Source organism: Microcaecilia unicolor, chromosome 2 (assembly GCF_901765095.1).
Source record: "Microcaecilia unicolor chromosome 2, aMicUni1.1, whole genome shotgun sequence".
Classification (NCBI taxonomy): domain Eukaryota; kingdom Metazoa; phylum Chordata; class Amphibia; order Gymnophiona; family Siphonopidae; genus Microcaecilia; species Microcaecilia unicolor.
Genome location: NC_044032.1, coordinates 297,889,506 through 297,903,211, shown reverse-complemented (window position 1 = coordinate 297,903,211; position 13,706 = coordinate 297,889,506).

Genomic DNA, 13,706 nt, shown 5'->3' with positions numbered 1-13,706 from the left:
TAAACGGTAGAAGAGCCCGCAGCAACTCAGAAAAGAAAACCGGTGTTTGGGGGGTGGGAGCATATACTGACAGCAAGTACAGTTCTTTACCCTGTATAGTCATCCTGACCATCAGATAACGCCCCTCCTCATCTTTAAGCACAATTTCTGATGAATACACTAGGTGTTTGCAATATAGAATTGCCACCCCCCCCTTTTCTCTGACCCGATGATACATAATCTACTCGGCCCACCCACATTTTCTTGAGCTTTTCATGTTCTTCATCAGACAATCTGGTCTCTTGAAGACAAGCTATGTCAGCATTAAGCCGTTTTAAATGTGTAAGGACCTTTTTACGTTTTATTGGGGAGGAAATCCCCCCCACGTTCCAGGTTATAAATTTATAGGAAGCTATCCCTTATGGTTATGTACTTTTGCCACTGACATCCTGTGTACCGACTCTATGGATATGGGAGCCCAGCCCCTCCCCCACACCCAGACGCCATACTTGGCCCTGTTCACAACAAACAAACCCTGTTGTATTCTCTGCCCTCTGAGAGTGTTGTCGTATGGCTCACAAGGTTCCACTATCCCCTTTCTAAACCCCCCCCCCCTGCCCCTCCCTCCCCCCCTCCCTGCCCCGAACATTCCATTGCCCTTGGCGATGATTTTGCATACATCGCTGGGATTCACTTTAATGCAAAGGGTCCCCTCCCCCATTGAAGAACCTACACATCCCTTGCCCATACACATACATTATACCTCTAAAACCAAGACAGCATAGAAATGTGTAGATAAGTAAAAACCCCTCTCATTCACTGTCCCAGAACAGTCCACTTTTATCATTCTTGTGCAGTTACCACCACTTTGTCCTCCATAGCGTCTGGGCTCCCTCAGGTCTCATTGGTAGGGTCTATCTGTTGCTTATTAATATATTCCATCGCAGCCTTGTCTGAATCAAAGTTGTTCCACTTGCCACCAAGATAAATCTTTAAGGTTGCGGGAAAGGCTAGTGTAAAACGGATCTTTTTCTCCACTAACTTCGAGCACACCGGGTGGAAGCGTCGTCTTTTTTCCTGGACGCCCGCTGGGTAATCCGGAAAGATCAATATCGGTGCTCCATTATATCTTAATGAATCTCTTTTAGCTCTGTAACCTTGCATTATTTCTTCCTTGTGTATGTAATTGTGGATTTTCACAATTACAACTCTTGGCTTCAAGTTCTCTTTTTGGAATCTGCCCAAGCGGTGCGCCCGTTCAATACAAAAGGCCCCGCGGCTATCTGAGAGCGCGAACTCCTGTTGCAGCCATGTTTCAAGGAGGGCCCCCAGGTTCTTTTCTGGAGTCGCTTCGGGAATCCCCACTATTCTTATATTTGAGCGGCGGGCCCTACTCTCCAAGTCTTCAAGCTTTTCGCCTTGCGTTCTTACTTTCTCTTCCAGAACTTTGAGCGCCGGCGTGTATTTATTCCACGTGTCCTCCGCCTCCGACACACGGTTCTCGAGTTCTGTGGTCCGCCTCACCGTCTCCGAAATTCGCGCCTCCATTTGTCCCAGCTGCCCCGCGAGAGACTCAAATCGGGGTTCCAGGGCCGCCTCGACCGCTTTTGTGATTTGGGCAAGCTGTTTCACTGAAAACTCTGGTTGCGCCTCGATCGCGGGGTCCGCCATCTTGGATTCAACCGAGGCCGGTGGCGACTTTCCTTTCTCGCCTTAACACTCTTTTTTGCGGATCCGGGCGGCATTGGCACCAGGTAGGCTTCCATACACCTCTCCCTCGCCCGATCGCCGTATCAGTATAGCCCAAGAGGAGATTTCAAACAGCCTGCACTGCGATTATGGAGAGGGGACCCCGGAGCACAGCCTAAACGCTGCTGTTGCTCTCAGTGCATCACGTGATCTCCGCTTAGCGGAGTTTAAAAAAGGTTTGGCCAGCTTCCTAAAGGAAAAGTCTATAGACCGTTATTAAATGGACTTGGGGAAAATCCACTATTTCTGGGATAAGCAGTATAAAATGTTTTGTACTTTTTTTGGATCTTGCCAGGTATTTGTGATCTGGATTGGCCACTGTTGGAAACAGGATGCTGGGCTTGATGGACCTTTGTGCTTTCCCAGTATCTCAAAAAAGATATAGTAGAATTGGAAAAGGTACAGCGAAGGGCGACGAAAATGATAGTGGGGATGGGACGACTTTCCTACGAAGAGAGGCTGAGAAGGCTAGGGCTTTTCAGCTTGGAGAAGAGACGGCTGAGGGGAGATATGATAGAAGTGTATAAAATAATGAGTGGAATGGATCGGGTGGATGTGAAGCGACTGTTCACGCTATCCAAAAATACTAGGACTAGAGGGCATGAGTTGAAGCTACAGTGTGGTAAATTTAAAACGAATCGGAGAAAATTTTTCTTCACCCAACGTGTAATTAGACTCTGGAATTTGTTGCCGGAGAACGTGGTACGGGCGGTTAGCTTGACGGAGTTTAAAAAGGGGTTAGATAGATTCCTAAAGGACAAGTCCATAGACCGCTATTAAATGGACTGGAAAAATTCCGCATTTTTAGGTATAACTTGTCTGGAATGTTTTTACGTTTGGGGAGCGTGCCAGGTGCCCTTGACCTGGATTGGCCACTGTCGGTGACAGGATGCTGGGCTAGATGGACCTTTGGTCTTTCCCAGTATGGCACTACTTATGTACTTATGTACTTATGTACTTGTGTAGTTTTATTATTAGGTTTCAATTTACTGTTTTCAAGTTTACTTCATTTATTGTATTTATATTTATACTTCATTATTTTACTATTGTTATGCTGTTAACAAAATTGCAAGTTTTATGTTGAACTGTACCTACTGTATACCACCTTGGATGAATCCCTTCATAAAGGTGGTTAATAAATCCCAATAAATAAATGAATAAAATATAGCATTGAAAAAAGTAGTCCTAAATGTGCCTCCTCAAGTATCCGAGTTCCAGCACAGAATATTGGCAGGCACCTGCATAAATTACAAGTACCAGCCTGAAGTGTTCTGATTCCTTCTCCCTCCCTCCCACTCCCCAGAACATCAACACTCCCCTAAGGATTCTGCCTTACTCTTGTAGACCCCACAGATCTACCTTCCTGATCCCTGGCGGTCTAGCAAATAACAGGTAAGAGAGATGCCCAATCACTATTGCCAATCCCAGTTGCCCATTCAAAATGGCTGCCTTGACCTCTAGTGGCAATCTTGCAGTACTTTGCTAATAGAGGTCACGATAGCCATTTTGAAGAAGCATCTATAATTGGCAGGAGTGAGTGGGCATCGCTCCTCCACTAGACCACTAGGGTTTGGGAAGGTAGGCCTGGGAGGGGGGCCAACAGGGGTAGGGGGATCTTTAAGGAGGCTGGTTGATGTTCCAGGAAATGGGAGGGAGGGGGGGGGGCTGTTGATGTTATGGGAGGAGGGAGGGAGGGGAATCAGAATCTGGGAGAGGTCGGGACCTGGCCACATATTGTTATGTGGGTGTCCGACTGAATATTGTCCGTGACCCGCATAAGTCCCAACAGCTGCTTCCTATCAGATTAGGCCCAGATGTTGAGTGCCAGTGCCTGCATATGGCCTACATTGAATATGTGGGTCTAACCTAGCCAACAACAATAAGCATTTTTTTTAAAAAATGGTTACCTTGCTGCTGAATATTGACTAGATTATATCTAGAAGTGGGGCAACTTTTGTCAGATTATAAATAAAACACTTTCCAGAAGTAGAAATGGAATTTGACAGATGCTATATGACGTGGAGGGGCATAATCGAACAGAGACAACCATCTCTAAGGGCGGTCCATCTCTAAGGACGTTCCGGCGAAGGGGCGGGGAAAACCCGTATTATCAAAACAAGATGGACATCCATCTTTTGTTTCGATAATATGGTCGAGGATGCCCAAATCTCAACATTTAGGTCGACCTTAGACATGGTCGTCCCCGGTTTTTCGGCCATAATGGAAACCGAGGATGCCCATCTCAAAAACGACCAAATCCAAGCCCTTTGGTGCCAGCATTCGTAGTACACTGGTCCTCCTCTCATGCCAGGACACCAACCAGGCACCCTAGGGGGAAACTGCTGTGGATTTCACAAATTGCTCCCAGGTGCATAGCTCCCTTACCTTGGGTGCTGAGCCCCCCAAAACCCCTGGCATAGAGGCTGGAAAAATGTTTAAAAATTATTTTAGGGTGGGAGGAGATTGGTGGACCACTGGGGGAGTAAGGGGAGGTCATCCTCGATTCCCTCTGGTGGTCATCTGGTCAGTTCGGGCACCTTTTTGAGGACTGGTCGTGAAAAAAAAAGGGACCGAGTAAAGTCTACCAAATGCTTGTGAGGGACGCCCTTTTTTTTTCCATTCTCGGCCGAGAATGCCTGTCTCTTAACCATGCCCCATCCTGCCTTTGGTACACTGCCGACACGCCCCTGTAAACTTTGGTCGTCCCCGCGACGGAAAGCAGTTGAGGACGCAATAAACGGCTTTCGATTATGCTGATTTGGGCGACCTCGGGAGAAGGACGCCCATCTCCCGATTTGTGTCAGAAGATGGGCGTCCTTCCCTTTCGAAAATAAGCTAGATAGTGCCATCTCCATCATGGTCTCAGATGGAGATTGGTCTCTGGAAGGAATTATTCACAAACAGTGCTCACTTCTTAAAGCCAGGTCTTGTTTTTAGAAATTACTCAATTAGGGTTATTCCCGGCAGAATACTGGCAAAGAGAAAGTATGGAAATGCGAGCTTGGTCAATATATAGATCAATAAATAATATTTGAACTTAGAAGGCTGTGCTGTATTGAGCAAGATCTGCTGCCCTGAAGATGTGCCAAGAACTGTTCAGGGGCATGATCTCACTGGATGCTCTGAGGCCTATTTCAGATCTTCAGGTCAGCTGGCATGTAGCTGTGGGGGCACTAATGAAGGGATATGATGAAAAGGGCATGGCCCTTGGGAGCCCCTTGGAGCACCTAGGTGCACCGAGGTATGTTAATGTAATTACTGCTTTGAAATGTTAGTACTTTTGTCTATGCCTGCCTAGTTTGTGAGATAAAGATGGAGAAAATGAAAGCTAAACGTAAGCAGCCTGTGATGTTTTCCCTGATAGCAGCTGGCCTCAGGACAAACATGTCAACTTCAGTGCAATGTTTCTGCATAAGAAAACAAGAAATGCACTGGCAGGGCAGGAGTGATTGGGGATCACTGGACCACTAGGTACAGAACCCTTAGAACCTTGATGAAAGAGGGGGCATTAGGAGTCTGGAGACAGTCTGGAATGAGGGGGGGGGGGGGGAGGGAGATAGATCAGGGGGTTGGGAGCTGAAATCAGAACTGGACTTTGAGGTCACTACTTAAAGATCTGATGCTCCCAGCATGGTAAAATAATCTCTCCTTTTTGCAGAGACAGAGATTTTTTAAATAATAATTTTAAAAAAAGCAATCTAGATATATAAAATCAATCTTACCTGGGAGAAACTAAAGAGCACGATGAGAATTCCTGAAAATACAAGTTGTAGAAAAATATAACTACCTTTGAAAGGAGAAATTATGCAAAATAATTCAGTAATTGATAAGTCCGTAATAAATATACTTCACTAGTAAACTTTCAGGGAATTGTTGGTTATTAAGAACCTTGAAGAATGAAAAAATATTGCTTAATGCTGTTGGGAAAAAAAAAAGCAAATATCTTGGCCTAAAGTTATTTAGTGATGTGATGACACCAAATGTTAGTCCCTTGACATATTAGCATAAGTTAATTTGTACTTTAAAGTTATATTTGCAATCAAATTGTTTATAAAACACTTCAGTAAAGAAAGTTTAAATCCATACTTCATTTTGTCTACTTGTTTGCCTATTTATTACTAAGACTCCAATGTATTTCTTGAAAAATATGGCTCATCATACCATGTACACTACTACTACTTAACATTTGTAGAGCGCTACTAGGGTTACGCAGCGCTGTACAAATTAACAAATAAGGACAGTCCCTGCTCAGAAGAGCTTACAATCTAAAGGACGAAATGTCAGTTGGGGTAGTTTAGATTTCCTGAGAGGAGGTGTAGTGATTAGGTGCCGAAGGTGACATTGAAGAGGTGGGATTTGAGCAATGATTTGAAGATGGGTAGGGAGGGGGCCCGGCGTATGGGCTCAGGGAATTTGTTCCAAGCATGGGGTGAAGCGAGGCAGAAAGGGCAAAGCCTAGAGTTGGCGGTGGTGGAGAAGGGTACTGAAAGGAGGGATTTGTCAAGAGAGCAGAGGTTACGGGTGGGGACATAAGGGGAGATGAGAGTAGAGAGATAAGGAGGGGCTGCAGATCGAGTGCATTTGTAGGTGAGTAGGAGAAGCTTGAACTGTATGCGGTATCTGATTGGAAGCCAGTGAAGTGACTTGAGGAGAGGGGTGATATGAGTATATCAGTTGAGGCGGAAGATAAGACGTACGGCCGAGTTCTGGATGGACTGAAGGGGGGATAGATGGCTAAGTGGGAGGCCGGTGAGGAGTAGGTTGCAGTAGTCAAGGCGAGAGGTAATGAGAGAGTGGATGAGAGTTCGAGTGGTGTGCTCAGAGAGGAGGGGGCGAATTTTTGCTAATGTTATAGAGGAAAGAAGCGGCAGGTCTTGGCTATCTGCTGGATATGCGCAGAGAAGGAGAGGGAGGAGTCGAAGATGACACCAAGGTTGCGGGCAGATGAGACAGGGACGATGAGGGTGTTATCAATTGAGATAGAGAGTGAAGGGAGAGGAGAAGTGGGTTTGGGTGGGAACACAATAAGTTCCGTCTTGGCCATGTTTAGTTTCAGGTGACGGTTGGACATCCAGGCAGCAATGTCGGATAAGCAGGCCAGTACTTTGGCCCTGGGTTTCCCGCAGTGATTCTGGTGTGGAGAGATAAAGCTGGGTGTCGTCAGCATAAAGATGATAGTGGAAACCATGAGAAGAGATTAGGGAGCCTAAGGAAGAGGTGTAGATTGAAAAAAGAAGGGCCCAAGGACAGAACCCTGGGGAACTCAAACAGAGAGCGGGATAGGGGAGGAGGATGAGCCATGAGAGTGTACTCTGAAGGTACGATGGGAGAGATAAGAGGAGAACCAGGAGAGGACAGAGCCCTGGAACCCAAAGGAGGACAGTGTGTCAAGAAGTAGGTTGTGATTGACAGTGTCAAAAGCGGCGGATAGGTCGAGGAGGATGAGGATTGAATAGTGACCTTTAGATTTGGCGAGGAACAGGTCATTGCAGACTTTAGATAGTGCTGTTTCTGTTGAGTGTAGGGGGCGAAAGCCGGATTGAAGCGGATCGAGGATGGCATGAGAGGAGAGGAAATCAATGCAGCGGCTGTGAATGGCGCGTTCAAGTATATTGGAGAGGAAGGGTAGGAGGGAAATGGGGCGGGTAATTGGATGGACAGGTAGGGTCAAGTGATGGTTTTTGAGGAGTGGTGTGACCACGGCATGCTTGAAGGTGTCTGGGACAGTTGCAGTGGAGAGAGCGAGGTTGAGGATATGACAGATGGTGGGGGTGATAGTAGGAGTGATGGTGTAAGTAAGTTGGTGGGGATGGGGTCTGAGGAACAGGTGGTGGATTTAAGGAGGAGAGGAGATGGGCGGTTTCCTCTTCGGTGATAGCAGGAAAGAGGAGACGGAGGCCTGGGTAGGTTGGTTGAGAGAGTGGGTTATAGGATGAAGAGGAGGAGAAGGTTTAGTGGTGAATTCAAGGTTGATCTTCTGGACCTTGTCACGGAAGTAGTTGGCCAGAGATTGCGGAGAGAGTGAGGGGGGAGTGGGAGCGGAGGGCACTTTGAGGAGGGAGTGAGGGTGGCGAAGAGACGACGAGGTGTTAGAGCTGAGGGAGTTAGTCAATTGGGTGTAATAGTCCTGTTTAGCGAGGAATAGGGAGGATTGGAAGGAGGATAGCATGAATTTGAAGTGAATGAAGTCATTATGGGCGCGAGATTTCCTCCAGAGGCGTTCAGCCGAACGGGCGCAGGAGCGAAGTATCGGGTGCAAGGGGTCAGCCAGGGCTGGGGATTAGTACGCCTTGTGGGACGGGATATGGATGGTGCAAGGGTGTCAAGAGCAGAGGAGAGAGTGGCATTGTAAGTGGAGACAGCTTTGTCAACAGATTGGAGGACAAGATGGAAGGGAGGAGGTCAGAGATACAAGAAGATAAGGTGGGGGGGTCAACAGCCTGGAGATTTCTGGACGTAGTAGTAGTGTGGGGTGAGATTGAGGGGGGAGGGTGCTGAAGTGTGAATGTGATTAGGTGATGGTCAGAGAGAGGAAGAGTTGAAACACAGAAATTGGAGGGAGAGCAAGTGGAAGAGAGGACGAGATCAAGACAGTGGCCAGATTTAAGAGTAGGGGTGGTGGGGCTCAGTTGGAGGTTGAAGGAGGAGGTAAGAGTGAGGAACTGAGAAACATATGAGTCAGATGGGTTATCAGTGTGAATGTTGAAGTCACCAAGAATGAGGGATGGGGATGAGGGCTCGAGAAAAACGGTGAGCCAGGCATCGAAGTCGGTAAGGAAGGAATGGAGGGATTTATCGGGGGGGGGGGGGGGCGGTAAATGACTGCAACTCTGAGTGGCAGTGGGTGGAATAGACGGATGGATGTGAACTTCAAAGGATGAGAAGCAGTGAGACTGAGGTAGGGGGAGAGGTTGAAAACTGCAGGAGGGCGAAGTAGTAGCCCAACGCCGCCACCGCGGCCAGCTGGGCGGGGCGAATGGGAGAAAAGATAGCCTCCGTGGCATAGGGCTGCGATTGAGGCAGAATTGTCAGGGGTGAGCCAGGTTTCAGTTAGGGCAAGCAGTTGAAGGGAATGGGAGATGAAGAGATGTCGTGGGTAAAGGGAAGTTTGTTGCAGATCGAGTGGGCATTCACAGGGCGCACGAGGAGGGGAGGGAGGAGGGGGGGAGGAGGGGGATAGAGATGAGATTGGAGCTATCGCGGGAACGTTTGCATAGATGAGGTGAGGACGAGGACAGGAGTGGGGGACCTGGGTTGGGAATGATGTCTCCCGCGGATAGCAGGAGAAGGAGCAAGACAGTGCGGAGAAGGGTGGGAGAGGAAGGTCGACGAAGGCGGGATGCGCTTAGGAAGAAAGGGGAAGGGTTCATGGCAGGAAGGCGGTGTTGAAGGTTGAGAGCTAGGAAGGAGGAGGAAGACAGTAGGGATGGTGAGGTGGTGGGGGACAGGGGTAGGTAGGGTATTGCAGTAGCGAGGAGGGCGGAAGAGGACAGGGATGGGTAGTGAGATCGTGTGGTAGAGGGCGGTTGGAGGGGGAAAAGATTGGGGAGGGACAGGGCAAGGAATAGGATGTGGATGGGGGCCATGGGTAGTGACTGAGGTGTTCACAGGGCAGGTCGGTGGGCTGGGAGACAGGCAGGTGGTGAGGGTGATCAGTCGGGGAGGGGAGTGATGAGCTGGTAGGGAGATGGGCTGGGAGGTGGTAGTCTGTCAGGTGAGTGGCTAGTAGGCGCAGGTGGATTGTGTAACAGGCGGGCAGGAGCAGGTGAGTGCGGTGGAGAGCACGGCAGTAGTGCTGGGACAAGCTGGAATGGTTTGAGGCAGGAGCTGGCGGACTACACAAGCTGAAGCAGACAGACTGGAACAGGCTAGAACAATCTAGATAAGCTGATGCAGACGGGCTGGAACAGGCTGAATCAGGCAGTCTGGAGCAGGCTGGATCAGGCAGTTTGGAGCAGGCTGAATCAGGCAGTCTGGAGCAAGCTGGCTGGAGCAGGAGGTCTGGAGTAAGCAGGGAGGCTGGATCAAGCGGACTGGAACAAGGTAGAGCAGGATGACTGGAGCAAGCAGGGAGAAGCTGGAAACAGGCGGGCTGGAACAAGCTGGATCACGCAAGCCTGTAACAGGTAGGAGCAGATGGACTGGAGCATGCAGGGAGAGCAGGATCAGGATCAGGATCAGGCGGACTGGAAACAAGCTGGAAGAAGCTGGATCAGGCGGACTGGAGCAAGCAGGAAGAGGCTGATCAGCGGACTGGAACAAGTTGGCTGGATCAGGCGAACTGGAGCAGCAGGGAGAGCTGGATCGGGCGGACTGGAACGAGCTGGATCAGGTGGACTGGGACAAGCTGGATCAGGCGGACTGGAACAGGCAGGAAGAAGCTGGATCAGGCGGACTGGAGCAAGCAGGAAGAAGCTGAGTCAGGCGGACTGGAGCAAGCAGGAAGAAGCTGGATCAGGTGGACTGGAGCAAGCAAGGAGAAGCCTGGATCATGCAGACTGGAACAAGCAGGGAGAAGCCGGATCAGGTGGACTGGGACAAGCAGAGAGCGCAGGATCGTGTGGACTGGAACAAGCTGGATGAAGTGGACTGGAACAGGCAGGAAGAAGCCGGATCAGGCGGACTGGAGCAAGCAGGAAGAAGCCGGAACATGCGGACTGGGGCAGGCAGGAAGAAGCTGGATCAGGCGGACTGGAACAAGCTGGAAGAGGCTGGATCAGCTCACCTGAGTGCATTTAGGGCCTCTTTTATCAACCTGTGCTAGTGGTCCTCAGTGCGGTAATACCAACAAAGCCCATTCACTTTGAGGCCCTTAGTTTTGTCATACTTTAACCATGATCAGACATTGAGATTGGGTGGCAGAGCTGGTGGTGGGAGGCGGGGCTAGTGGTGGGAGGTGAGGCTAGTGCTGGGCAGACTTCTACGGTCTGTGCCTGAAAATGGCAGATACAAATCAAAGTCAGGTACACACATAAAGTTGCACATATGAGTTTATCTTGTTGGGCAGACTGGATGGACAGTACAGGTCTTTCTCTGCCGTCATCTACTATGTTACACGTTACTAAGTTTTGAATTAACTTTGTCCAAATTCTAAAAATGAAAGTTCCATTGTATTTTATGTATGCTGTCATTCCCTTGGAGGTGGTGTTTGGAGTATAACACTATGATCAGCCATGAAAAAAGAATTTTTCATAGAGCTGAGCTTTCATTGAAATGATGGAAGTACAGTAGTTTTATTACTTCATAGATGCATTGGTGAAAATGTCAATGGACACACAGTTATCATAGTGTCTGAATGGATGGGTGTTTCTGACAAATGGCTAGGAGTGTTGGGGATATTGGCAGCTTATTTATTTCTCCCGGAGAGGCAAAAATTAAGCTGTTGGCTTTCTTTGTGGTAGTGATCAGCTTGAGTAATAACTAGAAAGGTATTTTTTTTTTTTTTTTTTATAAATATCATTGTTGCATCATACCAAGTATAACTCACCTGAGTGCATTTAGGGCCTCTTTATCAAACTGTGCTAGTGGTCCTCAGTGTGGTAATACCAACAAAGCCCATTCACTTTGAGGCCCTTAGTTCTGTCATACTTTAAGCATGATCAGACATGAATACTCTTGAAGATGGATTATTATATGTAATTGAATTATTGCTAGATTGATGCACGAGGTTGTCAGATGCTTTTTTGAGTCCATAAGAGCATTGGTTAACACAATGAACCTTGGAGCATTTTTCTAGAATGAAAAACTTTATATTGGATGTAGCAAAAACTATATCACAACATTTGCTTTTAATATGAAGGGCCCCACATTACATTTAGGGAAGAGAGATGGAGGAAGGTGCTGTGGTATCCACCCCTCCATGATCACAATGAAGGAGCTTGCTCAATAATGGGGGTGCTCTTTTCAATTGCTACAAACAAAGATTGGCAATATGGCTATAAATCAGGAGGGGCAGAGCTATATGGTTCAAGGTTCCTAACTGCTTCAGTGAGGGCATGTAGCTCAACCTTCATGGTTTACATTTGGGTCACTATCCTGCTTATTTTTGAAGGAGAAGGGCGCCCATCTTCTGACACAAATCGGGAGATAGGCATCCTTCTCCTAAGGTTGCTCAAATTGTCATAATCGAAAGCCAATTTTGGCCGTCCTCAGCTGCTTTCCGTCGCAGGGACGACCAAAGTTCAAGGGGGCGTGTCGGCAGTATACCGAAGGCGGGACGGGGCATGGTTAAGAGATGGGCGTCCTTGGCCAATAATGGAAAAAAGAAGGGCGTCCCTGACGAGTATTGGATGACTTTACTCTGGTCCTTTTTTTTCATGACCAAACCTTGAAAAGGTGCCCGAACTGACCAGATGATCACCGGAGGGAATCGGGGATGACCTCCCCTTACTTCCCCAGTGGTCACCAAACCCCTCCCACCCTAAAAAAAAAAAATAAATAAAACACATTTTTTTCCAGCCTCTATGCCAGCCTCAAATGTCTTACCCAGCTCCATCACAGCAGTATGCAGGTTCCTGGAGCAGTTTTTAGTGGGTGCAGTGCACTTCAGACAGGCGGACCCAGGCCCACTCCCCCTACCTGTTACACTTGTGATGGTAAATGGGAGCCCTCCAAAACCCACCCAAAACCCACTGTACCCACATGAGGGTGCTCCCCTTCATCCCTAAGGGCTATGGTAGTGGTATAGAGTTGTGGGTAGTGGGTTTTGGGGAGCTCAGCACACATGGTAAGGGAGCTATGCAGCTCGAAGCAATTTGTGATGTCCACTGCAGTGCCCCCTAGGGTGCCCGGTTGGTGTCCTGGCATGTGAGGGGGACCAGTGCACTATGAATGCTGGCTCCTCCCATGACCAAATGGCTTGGATTTGGCTGTTTTTGAGATGAGCGTTCTCGGTTTCCATTATCGGCGAAAACCGAGGTCGGCCATCTCTAAGGTTGACCTAAATGTCAAGATTTTGGCATCCCCGAAGTATCGAATGAAAGATGGATGCCCATCTTGTTTTGATAATGGGATGCCCCGCCCTTCGCCGGGACGTCCTTAGAAATGGGCACTCTTAAGATGGGCGCCCAATTCGATTATTGCCCCTCTATGAAGCTCAGGGCATGCTGCATGCTCCTGAAACACTGCTCATCTCCAATCTTATGGTGATGCAGCAGGATTTTCAGCATTGTGATGCACAGCAGCACATTCTAGCCACTGCCTTGGCTTCAAGGACCTGCAGTTGCAAGGGTTCTGGCTGTCATGCCTCCAACCCCTTCCCATCTTGTCCTCCAGAGGTGAAGGATCTCCATAGTCCTCTTCTCCTATAGGGCTCTAGTGATGAATATATAGCCATTCTTACTGGCCCTCCTTTTCATCCTGCAGCCACAAATGTCCAAGGTCAATTGGGCCTTTGTCTTCCAGCTTTCTCACCTAAGACTCTCTAGGGGAAAGATGGTTGTTACTTATCTTCCTCTTCCTCTTCCTTCTCTCTCTCTTCCTGTTCCTCCTCTTTCTCCTCCTCCTCTTCATCCCTCTTTCTCTTCCTCTTTAGTGTTGGCTTCAGCCTCCTTTCTTGTTTCTGGGGGAAGAACATGATTGCAAGGCACATGGGTACATAAAGGTAACAACTGCCTTGAATATACAGAGGGGAGTCAAATGATGGCCATAACTCTAGATAAAGTGGCACTGGGTTCATTTGTTGTGACTACAGCCAGTCAGAGCTACATAGGTGTGCTTTGGGTATGGCTACAATAGAATGGACACTGGTTCATTTTGGCTGGATTAGGCCACAGTATGGCTGGAAGGGGTCGCCATGGATATGCAAGGAGCTTCTATGCTGGCGCTGCTCTTTAGTGTGTGAGATCTTTGTGGTGACAGATAGGGATTGAAATACAGTTTATGTTGGCCACATTCCATTTTGCCAAATCAGAGGGCACACACCTTGCATACCTGTGATGTGGCTTATTGTTTATTATTCGAATCTTGATATATTACCT